This window comes from Lissotriton vulgaris, chromosome 8, assembly GCF_964263255.1.
Source record: "Lissotriton vulgaris chromosome 8, aLisVul1.2, whole genome shotgun sequence".
NCBI lineage: Eukaryota > Metazoa > Chordata > Amphibia > Caudata > Salamandridae > Lissotriton > Lissotriton vulgaris.
The window spans coordinates 508,404,709-508,424,623 of NC_141696.1; the positions used below are offsets into that span (position 1 = coordinate 508,404,709).

Here is a 19,915-nt window from a genome sequence, read left to right on the forward strand (position 1 = left end):
GGGCCGTTGAGTAAAAGAGGCTCGGCCTGCTGTCTTACTCGCCGATACGCCTGATTATCAGATTCTTATCGATCACTTTATGTTGCAAGAGTGGAAAACACAACTGCCCTTGACCATTTATCTTTACTACGTTCCTACGTATTATACCTTTTATCCGTCATGTAATTGGACTGCTTTATTTCACTTGCCTTTTACTGATTCGAAAACAGTGACTAAAAGTAAAAACTTTACCAATGTAAATACTACTACCATGTTTTGTTTTAAAAACCTTTATTGTGAAAATGTCAGTATACAAATACGGGCCTATAACCACGTGGGCCGGCCACGGAGCAAACTGGAAACGTATATGATGAGGAGACATTTACACTGTAGAGGAACGTAACGAGCGGGCCATTAGGTTGCAAGAACTAAGGTGTCTAACAGTTGCGGAATCGGTGGACGTACATTTTGTAATTAAAATACGACAAAGCCACTTACAAAAAAATCATCTAGATATACATTTGCGGGCAAGTACCATGGGTGACGTTAATTCGAACTTTCAATAGTACAGTAATCAATAACACATCAGAACTTAATATCAATAGGGATGTCGAAATATTCAATCAATTCTCGTCCCCGCCCGCCATGAGCATCAAAACTGCATTCATATCTCGTGATATCAAGGTTGTTCAACCAGTACACAACAAGGAGTTACGAGTCCCATTTATACCGGCGCCATTTTGGGCGAGGCCGGGCAGGTCCAAGATATAGTCAAAATGTCTCCACCAACCATCGGCCAGACCAGAACCCCTTTCGGCCCTTTATGCTACAAGATGTTGTCTTCCATTCAGAAAATATTGTTGGCAGCATTTTGAAAGGAAAGATAAGCAGCCGTTCTCCTAGTGAGTCTCACATTGTTACATTTAGGAAGAATGTTGAAGAGTAGTATGTTGAAAATCTGAAGCCATTTTTCTACAAACTCTCAATCAGCCTTGGATGGAAAAAAAAATCCCGAAGAATGTACAAACTGAAAACCAATTTTTGTCTGTATAGCATCAACAGCAACGCTTGAGTCAGCTTTGTGTGAAGCCGCCATTTTGATTCAATCAATAACGTCCCCCTGCACACATTCAGGGACCTGGTCGTGTCTTCAGGTGAAACGGATTGTAGGACAAGAAGCAGAAAGGAAAAGGAAAAAAGATCCGCCGGACCTCGGGAGCCGGCCCCCTATGTCATGTGCGACCTTTGGCCACACCAGGGCAATAGTGAAGCTGCAGCAGGTGCAAATAAGCTTCAGACAGTCTTACAAGCACTGCTCAGAACTCTCAACTATGGCACTCAACATCCAGGACTTGCCATTCGGATCTTGGCGCCTTGTGCTGGTTCCGACCTATTCACACATCGGTCAACTACTGACATCACCTCATAAGCCAACGGGGCACCCCACGCCGACTTTCGGCGCAGCATTGTAGGATGGCCACACCAGTGCGGCAACTTGCTGGACACCACCTCGGTGCCATCCGGATCTCGGCGCGTTCGAGTCACTGTACCGCAAGAGTGACCGGAACTCAGCTGGACACGCCGTCTTTCGGTGCAGCATTGTAGGATGGCCACACCAGTGCGGCAACTTGCTGGACACCACCTCGGTGCCATCCGGATCTCGGCGCGTTCGAGTCACTGTACCGCAAGAGTGATCGCAACTCAGCTGGACACGCCGTCTTTCGGCGCAGCATTGTAGGATGGCCACACCAGTGCGGCAATTTGCTGGACACCACCTCGGTGCCATCCGGATCTCGGCGCGTTGTGCTGCCTTCGGCCTACTGTAGCCGCAAGTGCGGACGCAACTCAGTTGGACGGCGAGTGAAACGCTAAGGGGCGCCGCACTGCAGCCGAGGAGCCTCCATCTTGGGGGAGACGCACAGCCCCCACTGACTGACGCGACCTCACAGACCAACGGGGCGCCCCACGCCGACTTTCGGCGCAGCATTGTAGGATAGCCACACCAGTGCAGCAACTTGCTGGACACTAACTCGGTGCCATCCGGATCTCGGCGCGTTGTGCTGCCTTCGGCTTATTCGCACATCGGTCCGCTACTGACGCCGCCTCACGTGCCAACGGATTTTCTACGCTTTTTGTAGCCCTATGCCGCATAACAGGTCATGTGACTTGTTTATAAAACTTTTCATTGGTTCATTTTACTTTTGGTTTCCTAAAAATGGAAGGCTTGGTCATATGACCTAAAAATAACACTTTTCATTGGTTTAGAACATTTTTTTTTCCCAAACGATGAAAGCCCCACCTTGTTTCTGGATGATTCAGACTGAAGCTGGCGTCAGCATGAGAGCACCACCATCTCGTGGCTCCGTCGTGGTCATTCCGCGAGCAATCATGGCAGCCGCTCCCCACCGGAAGCCTGCAGGAGTCGAGGGCCCCCAAGACTTTTGTAGAATCTTCACGGCTGAGGGGACGCTTTCGAGAATGGAGCCCAAGCCCTAGCAGGCAAGCGTCCGAGTTCCAAGGTGTCCCAGGGCCATTTTAGTGGACCAGGCCCAAAACCGAAGAGCCGTCCGCCATTTTAAGAGTCATGTGGCAGCCGCCTATCGCTGCACTGCAAGAGTGGGAGCAACTCAACAACATGGTGAGCGAGACGCTGTAGCCGCAAGAGCGGGCGCAACTCAGCTGGATGGCCGCCATCTGGGGAGGCCCGTTCACACCGCCTCCCCCACGCCCCCCCCCGGGCCGCCCCACGCCAATTTTCGGAGCAGCATTGTAGGATACCAAAACCAGTGCGGCAGTTTACTGGACATCACCTGGGTGCCATCAACATCTCAGCGCGTTCTGCTGCCTTGGGACTATTCGCACAACAGACCGCTACTGACGAGGCCTCCCTCCGCACCACCCTGGACGCCCCACGCTGTTTTTCTTTGCTGCATTGTAGGATCCCAAAAACCAGTGCGGCACCCAGGTGACATCACCTGGGTGCCGTCCAGAACTCAGCACGTTGTGCTGCCTTGGGACTATTCGCACAAAAGACAGCTTCTGACCATTGTTGCTTTTTTTTGTGAAAAATGTTTAAATGTTTTTACAGTTTTTGTTCCGTTCGTTATATTTAAAAGTTAATAAAGTTTTATAATCCTACTTTGTTGGAGTGTTATATATTTTTTTTAAAACGGGTGAATGGGGCCTTGAATCGGGTTATTGTCATGTGTGGGCTTTGCAAGTGTACTGCTACAGGATTGGAAATTTCAAACTCAAATGCACGTTCTTTTTCTTACCTTTACGAAGCATGGAGCGCAATAGCAGGCAGAGAAAGGGTGATGCAAGTGTTGAACACTGCCTGGCCTGGAAGTTGCTGGCAGTGCCCCCCCCCCCCCCCGCCCGCTCCTGAAAGAGGAAACACACACACCGCCGCCCCGAGTACTTCACAGATCTTTAAAAGACCATGCGCTTGTTCATGAGGCTTAAATGGTTTATCACCCCTTCTAGAACCCCTGCATCGACCCTCTGACGTTTCCTAGAAAAATTACCACGTAACACAATACCAAGCCCTGTCAGCTGAAACCCCCGAGTAATCGTGGGGCATATTATCAAGGGGGTTTATCTCCGCTTTTTTGGCTTTAAAAGCCAAGAAAGCGGAGATAAAATTATCTCCCTATTACCAAGCTGTCGCTAACACCAGTTAGTGACAGCTAAAAGGAGATAGCGACCATCTTGGGCCCCGCTTTGCATGTCAGTGATATTTATCACTAATGACATGCAAAGTGGGCGTGCCAAGATGTTAGCGACTGGAAACAGTCCCTAACATCGCTATCTCCTATTACCAACTTTTGGAGATATTCGCGCTAAGCGCGAATATCTCCAAAAGCTAACACCTGACCTGAGCAGTTCTTAGCCATGTTATCCAATGGGAGGTGGATAACATGGCTAAGAGCATTTGCTCGATAATGCATGAATATCGCTGACTTTTCAGCGATATTCATGCATTGCGGCCGTTTTTTATCGCATTTGCGATAAACCTTGCTAATAGCAAGGTTTATCTGAGATAAAAATCGCCGATGTGCGGCGATAATTTTTGTCTCTAAACAAGTTAGAGACAAAAATTATCGCTAGTTGTTGGTAATATGCCCCCGGGTTTTTGCTTGCAGAAATCGGGAGGCGGGAGACTAGCACTGAAATCAGTAGTCTCACGCCTGAATCGGGAGGGTTGGCATGTCTGGATTCTCTACAGCTGGGGCCATAAACTACATCCGCAGGGCTAGGTGATAGCCTGGGACCGGCCTGGCATCTAAAATGGCTGCCGTGCACGACAAAATTGTCGCATTGGAAAAAAGGCAAGATGGCGCAGACAATGTTTATCAATAAGGATTCATTTATAACAAAATATTTTATCGCACTGACAAATTGGTGGTCAACACTTCCTGATTTCCATCGAATCGAACGTTAACAGACGTCACGCAGCAAAAAAAAAAAAAAAAGCTCACGCACAGCCGCTGGAAGACATCTATCAACATATATGAGCCTCCTCAGCCACCCTCAGAAAACATAAGGGATTAGGATACGTCTCCCGCACCCCCTTATACCTAGTAATTTAATTAAAACGAAGCACAAAATGGTCTCCCGCACCCCCTTATACCTAGTAATTTAATTAAAACGAAGCACAAAATGGCGAATTCCCGTTTCGCTACCAGTTTGCGGCCCAGTTCGCGGCCCGGGCAGCGCTTCTACCGTGAAAAATATATATATATTTTTTTTTCCCACGGGACCCTTTAATAACCCCAACAACATTCCTAGGGGGTCAAGAGGGGTATACCTTGCCCCCTTTCATTAAATTCCCCCTTCGTTTTTCACCTCTTCTTCTCTCTCGATCCTACCGAGAGATAAGATGGCGGCCGCTCCGGACTGTTTAGAATGTTGACAGACACCGGGGAGCCAATCAGCTTCGCATCGCAAAGTTCCGTTTCGCGAAAAGTAAGCGGACCGGAGCGCAGCCCGGAGCGCTGTTACAGATATATATCTTGTTTTGAACGTTAATTTCTCAAAATCCACTGGAGCACATATATTGAGACCTAGCAAAGGCACATCGGGCTAACAGTCCCGACAATTTTGCCAAGTTTCATGCAAATCCATTCAGCCGTTCGAGCTAAAAGTGAGGCCAAAGGCCCTATGGAAATTAACATGGGAAAAACGCGTTTTGGGACCCCCCTTTTTTCTCGGCCCCCCCTTGACGAAACCCCCCCCAAATTTTCGGGGGCTGCTCAGAAACAAAATGTGCCATTTTCCTGAAAATTTCAGCCGATTCCGTCCACAAACGCCAAAGTTATTAGACATAGAATTTTCAAAAGTTCCATAGACAAAAAATCCTAACTATATATACCTACTGGCGACACGCCAGTAGGTAATATATCTATATATATATCTATATCTATATCTATATATATATATATATATATATATATATATATATATATTACCTACTGGCAGTCGCCAGTAGGTATATATAGTTAGGATTTTTTCTCTATGGGATTTTTGAAAATTCTATGTCTAATAACTTTGGCGTTTTTGGACGGAATTGGCTGAAATTTTCAGGAAAATTGAACATTTTGTTTCTGAGCAGTCCCTGACAATTTGGGGGGGTTTCATCAAGGGGGGGCCGAGAAAAAAGGGGGGTCCCAAAACGCGTTTTTCCCATGTTAATTTCCATAGGGCGGTTGGCCTCACTTTTAGCTCGAACGGCTGAATGGATTTGCACTAAACTTGGCAAAATTGTAGGGACTGTTAGCCCGATGTGCCTTTGCTAGGTCTCAATATATGTGCTCCAGTCGATTTTGAGTAATTTAGGTTAAAAAAAAGATATATATCTGGGCGGAGCCTAAACACACATCTGATCTGATTGGCTGTCAGCACTTCATCCAAGAAGTGTTGGCAGCCATCTTGGGACCAATATACATGATAGCACCTCATTAAAAAGCATTGTAGTTAATAGAGGGTTTTAGGAGTTTAGTTACATTATAAATCAATTGTTGATGGTACCATACTCGTTTTAGGAATTGTGGTGGGTTCTAAGGTGATTTTACCATGTGAAAAAACCTTCTGCTGTGATATCATGAATATTGTTTGAAAGAAAACTAATATCTCATGATTTTCCCACAGTGGTTTGGAAGGGGATCTATAAGCTAAACTGAAAGCATATTTTCTGTAAATTCACATTATCTTTCTCAGTCATGTGAAAATGAAGTCTGACATTCTCAGTAAAACATGTACATCCAACAAGGACAGAGACTGTCAGTTGATTCCTTTGTGTTCTACTGCAGCCTCCTAGAGTGTTCTAAAGAACAACTAGAGCGCTAACAGTCCTACTTATTACAAAGGTATGGCACACCTGAAGCCATCTTGATTGGAATAAAGTGGTAACTCTTAAAACATTTAATTTAAAAAGAAACAACATGAGGGGGTATATTTTGCCATAGAAAGTATGATTAGTGCTGCAGAATGAAAAATTAGGGCACATTTTGAGTGACTTCTCAAATCCTTTTCTATTTCATTAAAACATTCTGACATGCAATCTCCCAAAATGGCCACCAGAGACAAAAGAGCCCAAATGTAGCCCAAATATCACCCAGATGTAGCCCAAGTATAGCCCAATGACAGAATGTCCCAGAGTGTTCTAAAGAACAACTAGAGCGCTAACAGTCCTACTTATTACAAAGGTATAGCACACCTGGAGCCATCGTGATGGGAATAAAGTGGTAACTCTTAAAACATTTAATTTAAAAAGGAACAAAATGAGGGGGTATAATATGCAATAGAAGGTATTATTAGTGCTGCAGAAAGAAAAATTAGGGCACATTTTGAGTGACTTTTCAAATCCTCTTCTATTTCATTAAAAAATTCTGACATGCAGTCTCCCAAAATGGCCACCAGAGACAAAAGAGCCCAAATGTAGCCCAAATATCACCCAGATGTAGCCCAAGTATGGCCCAATGACAGAATGTCCCAGAGTGTTCTAAAGAACAACTAGAGCGCTAACAGTCCTACTTATTACAAAGGTATGGCACACCTGAAGCCATCTTGATTGGAATAAAGTGGTAACTCTTAAAACATTTAATTTAAAAAGGAACAAAATGAGGGGGTATATTTTGCCATATGAATTATGATTAGTGCTGCAGAAAGAAAAATTAGGGCACATTTTGAGTAACTTCTCAAACCCTCTTCAATTTCATTAAAAAATTCTGACATACAGTCTCCCAAGATGGCCACCAGAGACAAAAGAGCCTAAATGTAGCCCAAATATCACCCAGATGTACCCCAAGTATAGCCCAATGACAGAATGTCCCAGAGTGTTCTAAAGAACAACTAGAGCGCTAACAGTCTTACTTATGACAAAAGTATGGCACACCAGAAGCCATCTTGATTGGAATGAAATGGTAAGTCTGAAAACACTCAATTTAAAAAGGAACAACATGAGGGGGTTAATTTTGCCATAGAAAGTATGATTAGTGCTTCAGAAAGAAAAATTAGGGATCATTTTGAGTGACTTCTCAAATCCTCTTCTATTTCATTAAAAATATTCTGACATGCAGACTGAAACATGCACTTTGAATACCAGCAGCAGACGTCCCTGGTGAGCAGTAGCGTTACTACAGTGATCTAATGTGCAACTAGAGTGCTAACATTCAGAATTTATGGCAAATGTGTGACACATCTGAATGCCTTCTTGATGGAACCAAAGTAAACAAGCATTGAAAATGCAATAGATCTCGCCCTCGTTTAAGTTAAAGCCACTCTGTTTGTAATGAGGTGGCTTTTTAGCTTTGCTTTTATTAGTGTTTTTTCAACTTTCACTTAAATAACATGCATCTGTATGCATATAAGTATATGTATGCATGCATTTATGTTTGTATTTATATAGATATACAGATGATATATGTTTATATATGTATGTATATATATATATATTCACTGAAAAAACCATAGGCTATAGACCATATATAGTTAGGAATTAGCATTTACAAAACCTTGAAAATTCACTGAAAAAACCATAGGTTATAGACCATATATAGTTAGGAATTAGCATTTACAAAACCTTGAAAATTCACTGAAAAAACCATAGGTTATAGACCATATATAGTTAGGAATTCGCATTTACAAAACCTTATTTTACTCACACAAAACCATTGAAATTCCATATATAGTTAGTTGCACTAACTATATATCGCGCACCCGCAATCCACTGCTGATGATGTCACATATTACATCATTCATGACATGGTCAGTGACATCACTGATGACATCACTGATGACATCTCAAATGACATCACTGATGACATCTCAAATGACATCACTGATGACATCACTGATGACATCTCATTTGACATTACTGATCACATCACTGATGATATCATTCATGTGATAATACGATGAACCTCTTCAGACTCTAATATAACCTTAGATACAATCAGTGTAAACAGACACTCACAGACTGTCACTCATCCATGGAGTTACTCACACACCTAGTCAGTCATGCAAAGAATCAATCACACCTCCATTTCCTCAACTATACAGTTATACAAACTTTACTTATTCAAACATATACTAACACATATATACTCTCTTATACAATCCCTGATACAAGTTCACAATGATCCATACAGCCACTCACACATTCACTGGCTCTTATGCACAGTTATTTATATATGTGAACTCTCACATGTACTGTGTTTTACATATGTACTTACTTTGACATGTAGCACTGAGATATCCATTCACTCACCAATACACTCATGCACACAGTCAACCGCCCATACAGCTGTTTCCACATGCACTTTTGAAACCATACATCTAGTGAATCAACTGCTCACACATCTATGCACAGAGTCATACACATCCCAGCCACCCACACACACACTCAGTCTCCCATACAAATACTTGGGCAACCAATCAATAACCCATATAGTTACTCATATAGCTACTTATCAACACATGCAACAGTTTACAGAACAACAGACATAATGATGCACAAATTAAGACAGTTTAGTCACTAACCCATGCACTCAGTGAGACACATTTAATCACTCACTCATACAGTCAGTCATGCACCTACTAAATCCTTCATCGAGACACTTACACATCCACTCATTCTTCAATATGTAAGACATATTTTAACTTTACAGAAACATACAGTCACTGGATGTTGTCATCAGTGATGTCATCAGTGATGTCATTTGAGATGTCATCAGTGATGTCATCAGTGATGTCACTGACCATGTCATGAATGATGTAATATGTGACATCATCAGCAGTGGATTGCGGGTGCACGATATATAGTTAGTGCAACTAACTATATATGGAATTTCAATGGTTTTGTGTGAGTAAAATAAGGTTTTGTGAATGCGAATTCCTAACTATATATGGTCTATAACCTATGGTTTTTTCAGTGAATATATATATATATATATATATATATATATATATATATATATATATATATATATATATATATATATATATATATATATATATATATATATATATATTATGTATATATATATATATATATATATATATATTCCATACAAAACTGCTCCCAGTTAGAGAAACCCACACAACGTCTGATTTCACCTCTTTATTTGAATGGCAGCAGAGTTCAGAAGTTGCTTCAACCAGCAAAGTTCATGCCGCAATTGCCATACGCGTTTCGGAATACCTCCTTCTTCATTGGCACGGCATTGTGGGGGAAGTCACGAGGGGAAGCGTGCATGTTCGTTAAATACACTTGTTATGGGTCTCAGTTCTGCCTCTTTGGCTGGTAAGTATTAAAATGCACCCTGGGTAATGCAGTTCAAGGCAGTATTCACTACAGCAGTGGTTGCCCTCTTCACCTCCTTCCCTCCTAGTGTTGCTCCCGTCAGGTCGCTGGATCAGCAAAGCGTGAACTCTGCTTTGTTTGTGCTCATACAAATAGGCACGTTGTTCCATCAGTAGGCCCCTCTTCCAAGGCGCATGGACCCGCTTGCCGCAGTGGGGTTTTCTCCGTGGCCAGAGCAAGACCACCAATTATTCCATACAAAACTGATCCCAGTTGGAGAAACCCACACAACGTCTGATTTCACCTTTTTATTTGAATGGCAGCAGAGTTCCGAAGTTGCTTCAACCAGCAAAGTTCATGCCACAATTGCCATATGCTTTTCGGAAAACTTCCTTCTTCATTGGCATGGCATTGTGGGGAAGTCACGAGGGGAAGCGTGCATGTTCGTAAAATACACTTGTTATGGGTCTCAGTTCTGCCTCTTTGGCTGGTAAGTATTACAATGCACCCTGGGTAATGCAGTCCAAGGCAGTATTCACTACCGTAGTGGTTGCCTCTTCACCTCCTTCCCTCCTAGTGTTGCTCCCGTCAGGTCGCTGGATCGGCAAAGCGCGAAGTCTGCTTTGTTTGTGCTAATACAAACAGGCACGTTGTTCCATCAGTGCATCCCTCTTACGAGGCGCATAAACCCGCTTGCCGCAGTGGGGTTTTCTCCGTGGCCAGAGCAAGACCACCAATTATTCCATACAAAACTGCTCCCAGTTAGAGAAACACACACAACGTCTGATTTCACCTTTTAATTTGAATGGCAGCAGAGATCAGAAGTTGCTTCAACCAGCAAAGTTAATGCCGCAATTGCCATACGCGTTTCGGAATACCTCCTTCTTCATTGGCACGGCATTGTGGGGGAAGTCACGAGGGGAAGTGTGCATGTTCATTAAATAGACTTGTTATGGGTCTTAGTTCCGCCTCTTTGGCTGGTAAGTATTACAATGCACCATGGGTAATGCAGTCCAAGGCAGTATTTACTACCGTAGTGGTTGCCGCTTCACCTCCTTCCCTCCTAGTGTTGCTCCCGTCAGGTCGCTGGTTCGGCAAAGCGCGAACTCTGCTTTGTTTGTGCTCATACAAACAGGCATGTTGTTCCATCAGTGCGCCCCTCTTCCGAGGCGCATGGACCCGCTTGCCGCAGTGGGGTTTTCTCCGAGGCCAGAGCAAGACCACCAATTATTCCATACAAAACTGCTCCCAGTTAGAGAACCCCACACAACGTCTCATTTCACCTTTTTATTTGAATGGCAGCAGATTTCAGAAGTTGCTTCAAGCAGCAAAGTTCATGCCGCAATTGCCATACGCGTTTCGGTACACCTCCTTCTTCATTGGCATGGCATTGTAGGGTAAGTCACGAGGGGAAGCGTGCATGTTCGTTAAATACACTTGTTATGGGTCTCAGTTCTGCCTCTTTCGCTGGTAAGTATTACAATGCACCCTGGGTAATGCAGTCCAAGGCAGTATTCACTACCGTAGTGGTTGCCGCTTCACCTCGTTTGCCCCCAACTCCACAAGAGAAGAGCTGGGCACAGGCAGGTCAGCATGTGGGGCCTCCCAGCATGTGGGGCCTCCCAGCAGAGTCAGCAGCTTAGTCCCACGGCGGCTCCTCCTGACGGCATCAGTACAGTCCTATTAAAAGCAAAAAGCCCCATGCATGGGGTCCCAGCACTCATAACTATACCACAAATGTCTTTGTTCCCAGGGCTCTGCGCCTGGTCCAAACCAGTTCTGGGGGGCACTCCAACGTTTGTTTACAATGCAAACAGTACCTATTGACAGAGTAGGCCCTAGCCCCAGACACACCACAGAGCGGTGTGTACAAGGCAGGCACAGATCTATTCAGGGTTAGGGTCTACTACTCCTACTACTCCAAATGCAGATAAGCCTATTCAGCCTAGCGCTGACTCACCCAGCCCTATGGAGCCACTGCACCTTCCCAATCACTGTCACTCTAGAGCCAGACATGCAATGCACATCAGGCAAGCACAAAGGCACATAGCACACAGAAATACCCACTTCTAAAAGAGGCATTTCTAAAATAGCGATAATAAATCTGCACACACCATTACGCAGCATTTATTACCACTATTCCAAACATACCAAACTAGATCCCACTACTCCTCTCAGATCAGGAATTACCACTGAAACACTTATCAGGGAATCCCCAATGCATTCTTATGAGAGGGCAGTAAAAAAATAAGTTTGTTCTGTCACGTATGGATTACTTTAAAAAAATGGATTCCACAACATATTTTTTTTAAAAGATACTTACCAAAGCCTAAACATTTAAAATGTTGGCAACAACCATTTTCTAGTCAGCTGCTCTTTGACACTGCTCACCACCAGACTAGTCTGACACCTGCACTGTCAAAAACTTTTATAGCTTGAGACAGTGTACCTAGTGACCAAAGTAAATACCGCGTTTAGACCTACTTTTCTATTAGGAGCTTAGAAATTAAATGTTAAAAAACACTTATAAGATATTTTTGTTATATTTCAGAAAACTTGCCAGTTTCACAGCTACCTACATTATTTTTTAAGGTATGAAATACTACTAAAGTAAGAATATTCTTCTTTGGTCTTCTAAAATAAGGTGTCAAATTATTATTAAACAATTAACAAATAAAAAAAAACATACCCCCTTAGGACATGTTCTTCAGAATATTATGAGAGGCAAATATGTATAATAGGAACAGATAATTTCCCCGAAACAAGTGCCTTGAGGACATCCCTTATGCTGGTCCTCGAGGGTGCCATGGAGAATATTGGTGAAATGAACCTCCTCTTCAGTAGACTCTCAGATCAGCTGCTGGACATGCCAGGGAGTGTTTATTTTCTATACTGTGGGCCATTTCGCATAACAACATAGTTGCGGTCTCTCCATGCTTTAGGGCAGGTGCTAGTATTTTGATCATTGCGAAGTAGCCACAATTTATGGTGCATATATGTTCAAAAAATCTACATATGTTGTTTTGTCCCACCGTACAAGGAAACTGTTATGATGCTTACATTCTAGTCAAACCATAACCCTTCTTACAGCAGAAAAAGCTTGTCCTGTCATTGTAATTATAAAGTTGTTATAATTTACAAGTAAAATAAACCATCCAACGCATTCACTTAAAAAAAAGAAGTACATGACATTTGTTCTCTATATAGGAAATGAGGTTTTTCTAGTATTATCCCATTTGTGATCCTTCCTCAGGACAGGGGCTGGACAGTGGCAGTAATTCACTATTCTCTCTCCACTGGGGGCTTCTCTCAGGGCAGATACTGGGCAGTGGCTGGAGCAGTTTACTATCCTCACTCTGCTGGGGGCATCTCCCAGAGCAGGTGCTGGACAGTGACTGGGGCAATAATTTAGTATTCTCACTCTGCTGAGGACATCTTTTGCACATGGTCCGCGTGTTTTAGAAGTAGACTAACCCAATTTTCTTGTGCAATCGGCACCATTTTCTCTCTTGCTGCTTGCATTCGTTGAAAGCGACTGGCCCCATTAATAGAGATGTACAAACGTAAATGCCTTCCGACCTGGACATATGGCTTGGGGGTATGAGGTGACAGGGACGATGCCGCCATTCAAGTTGAGGAAAATAGATTTGGCCCTCGCCTGTTGGGGGTTTCTCCCTTGACACCTCACTCCCCCCTACTCCAAGAACTAGGCCTTGAGTATGTTCAGGACCTTATTGGTGCTGCCCCTGTAGCCTTTTAGTGTTGATGTTGGTCAAATAAGGAAGCTGAGCTCAATTGTGCAGTTGTTAGAGATTGACTCGCTTGTGACCATATATTGAAAATTCCATGGCTAAAGTATATAAGGATACCACTTCAGCTCTGGGCTCCGCACACTTGTTTGAGAACCCAGAAAGTATCACCAAGAAAAATAAAAGCTGGACCCAGGAATGCTTTTCTTGACACAGAAGTCTCTAGAGAGGCTGTGAAAATAGTGAAGCCGTCTTTTAGAGAATATTGTTTGGTTCAGATGACAACCAGGATTGCCCCATACCTATTATTTGTGTAGAACGTGTACAAATGCAACTTACTGACTAGTTTGAGGTTAGGAACGATGCACTGGATGTTGTGTTTCCCCTTAGGGCAGTACTCACAAACTATATTTGTATTTGCCCTTGCGACGAGCAATCAAACCAGACCTTATTGCACTTTGTTGTCTTTTGCAATTTCTATCTTCCTTCTACCAGAACATTTCTATTACATCTATAGCGCAGGAACAAACTTACTAAGTGCAAGGATGCTTTGCTCTTACAGCAGCTAAATGACCAAGATACCTGTTATTTGGCTGGCCATTTGTTTAGGGGTATTTTGCATGTGAGAAAGGCAATGGTATTCTAACCAACAAACAAATATTCCGTTTTACTTATATCTTATGGACTGAATTACGTGACTGTATTTTTTTATATTATTTCACGTTTTTAAGACTTTTGTGCCTGGTATGCATTCTATTTTTATTGCTGTCTTTCATTTTTTTCAAATTATTTGACTGTTTTATATTAATCCGTGAATGTTTTGAATCATGTTTGTTTTTTATGATCATCTGGTAAATGGCCGAATAAAGATTATTTGATTGATTGGTTTGATTGGCTAGTGTTCTCACTCTGTCAGCAGCTAAACTTCTGTCAGGTTTTGTATCTACACTGTGGTTTATTAATATATTCAAAAATAATATGTAAATCATGGTATAATTGTGTTTTTTTCTAACAGAAGGACCACAACCAACTTGAGATTGGTCAAACGTAGGAGCACAGTCTTGCTTCGAGAAGTCACATACCCAAGATCAATAATCAACCAAAAATACACTTCAAACAAGCCAAGATAACACTGAGGTAAATGTAACATTTAAGTCAGAATAATATAACTTTTCATTATTCATTTTGAACAAAATGGCATCATCCTGCCAGGCTTTGTATGTTGAATCTACATGTGGAAACCTACTTCTAAAGTGCAATAGCTATCTTTACTGTAAGGAGAAGATAACTGAGTCCAGGGATTATTGCAAGTGTGTGCATTATCACTCATCCCATTGCACAGTTAGAGTGGTTTCTCTGGAGCAGACTGTCCTTAGTACAACAGAACTTAACCACTCTCCCTCTGCCATGGAGATAGAAATTAGAGAACATGAGCAGCAAATAAAAATGCTTGCTTCCACCTCCAATGATCCCTGTGGCTCAGATTTGCGGGAGGTATCACAAACTATCCCCATGCATGTTGCTAGCAGTATGCATCACATTCTAAACAGCCATAGAGTCGTACAAAGAAGAAAACAGGCAAGTAATCCACAATGTATTGCCCATCAAACATACTCCGATATTTAACGTACTCCTGAATTTACATTAACTTGTAGTGATTAATTTTTCTGTGTCCATGACAACAAACACTCTCAAAAAAGAGTACTAATTTTTAACACGACCCATAACCTGATAATTCTTGATAATTCAGAAATTTGGAAGATGGATGGGATCATTAACCCCTTCCCTGCTCATGACGAGCTCAGCTCGTCATGTAGTACACTGGTCGTGTGCTTATGACGAGCTGAGCTCGTCATGAACACACCCATTGCTGTTTGTGTCCAGCATAAGAGAAAAATCTCCCTAGCAGCCAAGGTGTTAAATCTACGCCCCATCCATACACCCAAAATTACACAATTCATGTTAACATTAATACTGTGCCTTTGGTATATAATTTACTCCCTGATAAGCAATCCTCAACAATATAGAATTGTTATCTGTGGTAAAAGCTAAAACAATGAGTAAAAGTCAGAGAAAAAAAACAATTGGCTTTGAATTATCAATGATAAACACAGTAATTAAACCCAGAAAGCAAAATTCAAGGATGTTTTTTCACTTTTGTAGGCTGTTTGGCATAAAATACAAAATACAAATGCAAATAGTAAACTACAGTGTGAACTACATAAATTATCTGTGTTAACTTTTGTGCCACCTGACAGTATGGAAGAATTTTACACTGCAATTTCTGAATTTTATTACATTGTCCAAAATCAGGAAAATCTGCCCCCCTGACTAAATTACTTTGTGGATACCTGGATTGGTCATATAAGCAGATCTGGTTACAGGAGAAAGCCAAAATGTGCAATTGAATGGTGGAACTGCTATACAACCTGTTTAGAGGGAGGGGCAACAACTAACAATGCAATGGAGGGATGGCACAATTTCCTCAACAAATCAATTGGCAAACATCATCCCAACCTATATCATTTATTGGAAATTTTGAAGAAGAAAAAAGGAGCATATTCACAAGGAAATGTTGGAGCACTGAGCTGTGCCAAATCTGGCAACGACACACTCCGGCATTTCTAAAAAGCAGGAATGCGCTCTATTTACAACAATACAGCTAACCCCTGTGTTTTCCCTAGCGCTGACGCTAAAATTGGCTGCCTAGCACCAATTTAGGCACCCTTGCACCATACTTTGGTATTAAAATTTATACCTGAGTATTAATACACTTTCCACGCCAAAACCACTTTTTTTCATGGCATTATGAACCTACAAGTAAACAACCTTTTTTTACAAAACGTATTTAAATTCCTAATTTCCATATTTAAAAAATTAACAGAAACTGCTCATTAATAGTTGGGTATTAAAATGTATACCTAATGCACTTCCCCACCCCCAAATCACTATTTGTCCTGGCATCCTGCACCTACAAGTAAGTGACCTTTTTTTACAAAACTTTTTTAAATACCTGATTTCTTTATTTTAAAAATGAACAATAGGTGCACATTAATGCTTGCATATTAGCATTAATAACCAGGTATTAATACATTTCCCCAGCACTAAACTGTAATTTTCCTGGCATCCTGCTCCAAAAAGAGTGTAACATTTATGTAATGTTAGCTTAAATGTTCGCAAATTAATATTTTGCTATCAAAAATAATAACAAATGTTAAGGGTCAAATTACAAGTTTGGCGGTCCGACCACCCGAACATCGCAGCGGCTCGAAGGGCGCAGTGTTGGTGGTCTTAGGACCCCCGTATTGCAAGTTGACCACTGGGCCTGTGGTGTGGCTGCGGTGTCCTTGCAGCAGTGGGCAATGATTTTCCATATCTATTGATGCCTGTGTGTACATTTTGACGGCATATGTGTCTGATGTACACATTTGCATGGTACATGTAGAAAAATACCACCTACCCGTTGCATGAGTCTTACAATATGTGTTCATGTCCAGGCAATGGGCATATGGTACAAAATGGACTTACCTGCATTTCGTGGCAAACAGGGTCGTATTCTTCAGGGTGAAGATTCTGCTGTGAAGGGGGACCTGGAGCAAGGGATCCACGTTCAACTCTCATGGGTAGAGCCGGAGAGGTGTAAGTATGCAGCCCAAATCCTTGGTTTCCCCAGACTCGAAGCCGGCGGCCCAACCACTGCGGTCGGCTCTTCGGGAACCCAACTTGTAATATGAACGGCAGTGAAACTCCTCTGTACCGCCCTATGGCAGCTGCTTTTATATGACCACAACTCCCGTGATCTGCGGTGTGCTGGTTGTGTCGGAGGTACAGCTGCAGTCTTTGCAATAGCAATCTGCCCATCTCGTAATATGGTAATCAGTCCACCAACCTTGCGGTGGTCGGACTGCGGGTACAGCGTTTAACAGACCACCAAACTCGTGGTAAGGCCCTAATACTCTTCACAACATTTAACCCTTATTTTCGATCACAACACATCACAAATAATACGTTTTTTTTTCTTAATAATTTTTACAAATACATGTAATTTTATTTAAAAACAACAAATTATAAAAAATAAATATTGATGTATTTTTAACGTTTTCCCACCCAAAGCATTTATAAACTCTAACAACCAACCTCTATGAATTTTGTCTTGCAAAGCATGCTTACCTATTTCTGAGAGCTTAGCCTTGCGCTTTATCCTTGCTACCTACTAGAAAACAGCTGTAAGCCTAGGGGTGAAGGAGTGCATCACTACCTATGTTTAAACATAAAACTCCTACCTTTGGGCTCTATAGAAGCTCATTAGCCATGTGTACAGCAACACGCAGCCAAGGGACAAACAGCTCACTGTCCATGGCTCTAATAGGAGTTAAGTACCTGTGGGTAAAGGAGAGACTTAGGGGCATATTATCAAGGGGGTTTATCTCAGCTTTTTTGGCTTTAAAAGCCAAGAAAGCGGAGATAAAATTATCTCCCTATTACCAAGCTGTCGCTAACACCAGTTAGTGACAGCTAATAGGAGATAGCGACCATCTTGGGCCTTGCTTTGCATGTCAGTGATATTTATCACTAATGACATGCAAAGTGGGCGTGCCAAGATGTTAGCGACTGGAAACAGTCTCTAACATCGCTATCTCCTATTACCAACCTTTGGAGATATTCGCGCTAAGCGCGAATATCTCCAAAAGCTAACACCTGCCCTGAGCAGTTCTTAGCCATGTTATCCAATGGGAGGTGGATAACATGGCTAAGAGCATTTGCTCGATAATGCATGAATATCGCTGACTTTTCAGCGATATTCATGCATTTCGGCCGTTTTTTATCGCATTTGCGATAAACCTTGTTAATAGCAAGGTTTATCTGCGATAAAAATCGCCGATGTGCGGCGATAATTTTTGTCTCTAAACAAGTTAGAGACAAAAATTATCGCTAGTTGTTGGTAATATGCCCTTTACTGTCTAGTTATACGAGGACCTAGCTAGCTGCGAGTTCAATAGACCAAAAAGCAATCTCTTAATAGAGCCAGTAATTGTCCACAATCCAGGAAACATTCATAGCAATGTAATGTAAGTTTCCATTGAATAAATTAATACAAAACCTAAACGTTTCTCTCAGCTTATCAGCTACAACGATACATTTCGTGATAATGACATGCATGATGATTGCATTCTCTAAAGAATATGCCTCAGCATAAACTCATACGTAGACAACTACAACGATGAAAAAGCAGCAATTTGGTAAAAAGAAGGGCGTACTAATGATGCAGTTGTTGCGCCACTTTCATTGCAAAGGCTATGCGTGCTAAAGCCTTTGTGAAAAATGGACACTTTCCACCTTTTGAATATATCTGCTGCCTCTGAAACATGTAGCCAGGCTAGAGGTCTTCTCCGATTTCACAGGTGTCCATCACAGGTGTACCACATCAGGATAGGAACTCACTCCCTCAGCAGGACAAGAATTAAAGCTGTTTCTCCTGTATAGGCATCGGTTTTGGCAGTTGTGGGATTCCCCCTTTACCTGTACAGGTCCTGAAGTTCACTCTCTGGCATATATCTCTAGAGCACTCTGCTATGTAATGCTTCTTTTTTCCAGCCCTGCCTGTTCCAAGTAAATCTTGGTATAGCATTTGACTTTAATGCCTAACGGGAGGGAAAGAATGGGATTATGAAAAGTGGAAAAAGGGAGAGGAGAGAAAACATGCTACATGCTGAAAATATCAGGATGCCATGCCAGTTTGTACACCCTTATGACACGAAGTGCTATAAACCTATGGGTTTTTAGTTAATGTTTAGAGAAATTTGACTGTAAAATGGTCAATTCTGCCACCAGTTTTTTTCTTTTTTGGTTACACCTCACCTCACCCTCCAATTTATCTTAGAAGGATTAAGCTAATGTTGAACTCCATGAAGGCATTGGAATATATCTTGAATACATCTTCAGGAATATCTGTATCGCTATTGGTTTTTAGTCAATATGTTTGAAAATACTGCTATTAAAACACAATTTGGCCCTATATTTTTAGAATTTTCAGTGGGATGACCTGAGAATTTGTAGCCTGAGTAGTCTGATTGTTTTTTAACGTCCATGAAGAACTACCTGGAAAACATGTTGCTTTTTACCAAACTCGTTTAACATTTGTGTGGTGCAATGCATTATTCTGCACAATATTTTTAAACTTTCTTTAGAGGGACAACCTCATAAACCTTCCTAGAAATCGTTATACTTGCTCAATTTGCTTGGTAACTTGGTCCCATTTACTATACTATTCAAATATAGCTGGACATGTGTTGCCACTAATTTATTTTTGACTTCTCAGGTAATATATAACTGTTATGCCTGTTTGCCAGCTGGGGTGTGTGGTGGGGGTTGGTGGTAGGGG

At 42.1% G+C, this 19,915-nt stretch overlaps 1 long non-coding RNA gene across 1 annotated transcript in view; it reads left to right on the forward strand.

Annotated features, from left to right (window-relative positions):
- LOC147697238 (uncharacterized) overlaps positions 1–19,915 on the forward strand; it is a 594,731-nt gene that overhangs the window by 286,698 nt on the left and 288,118 nt on the right. Inside the window, exon 2 of the long non-coding RNA XR_015299146.1 lies at positions 14,549–14,670. This is a non-coding gene — a long non-coding RNA (uncharacterized LOC147697238). The remainder of the gene's footprint in view (positions 1–14,548; positions 14,671–19,915) is intronic.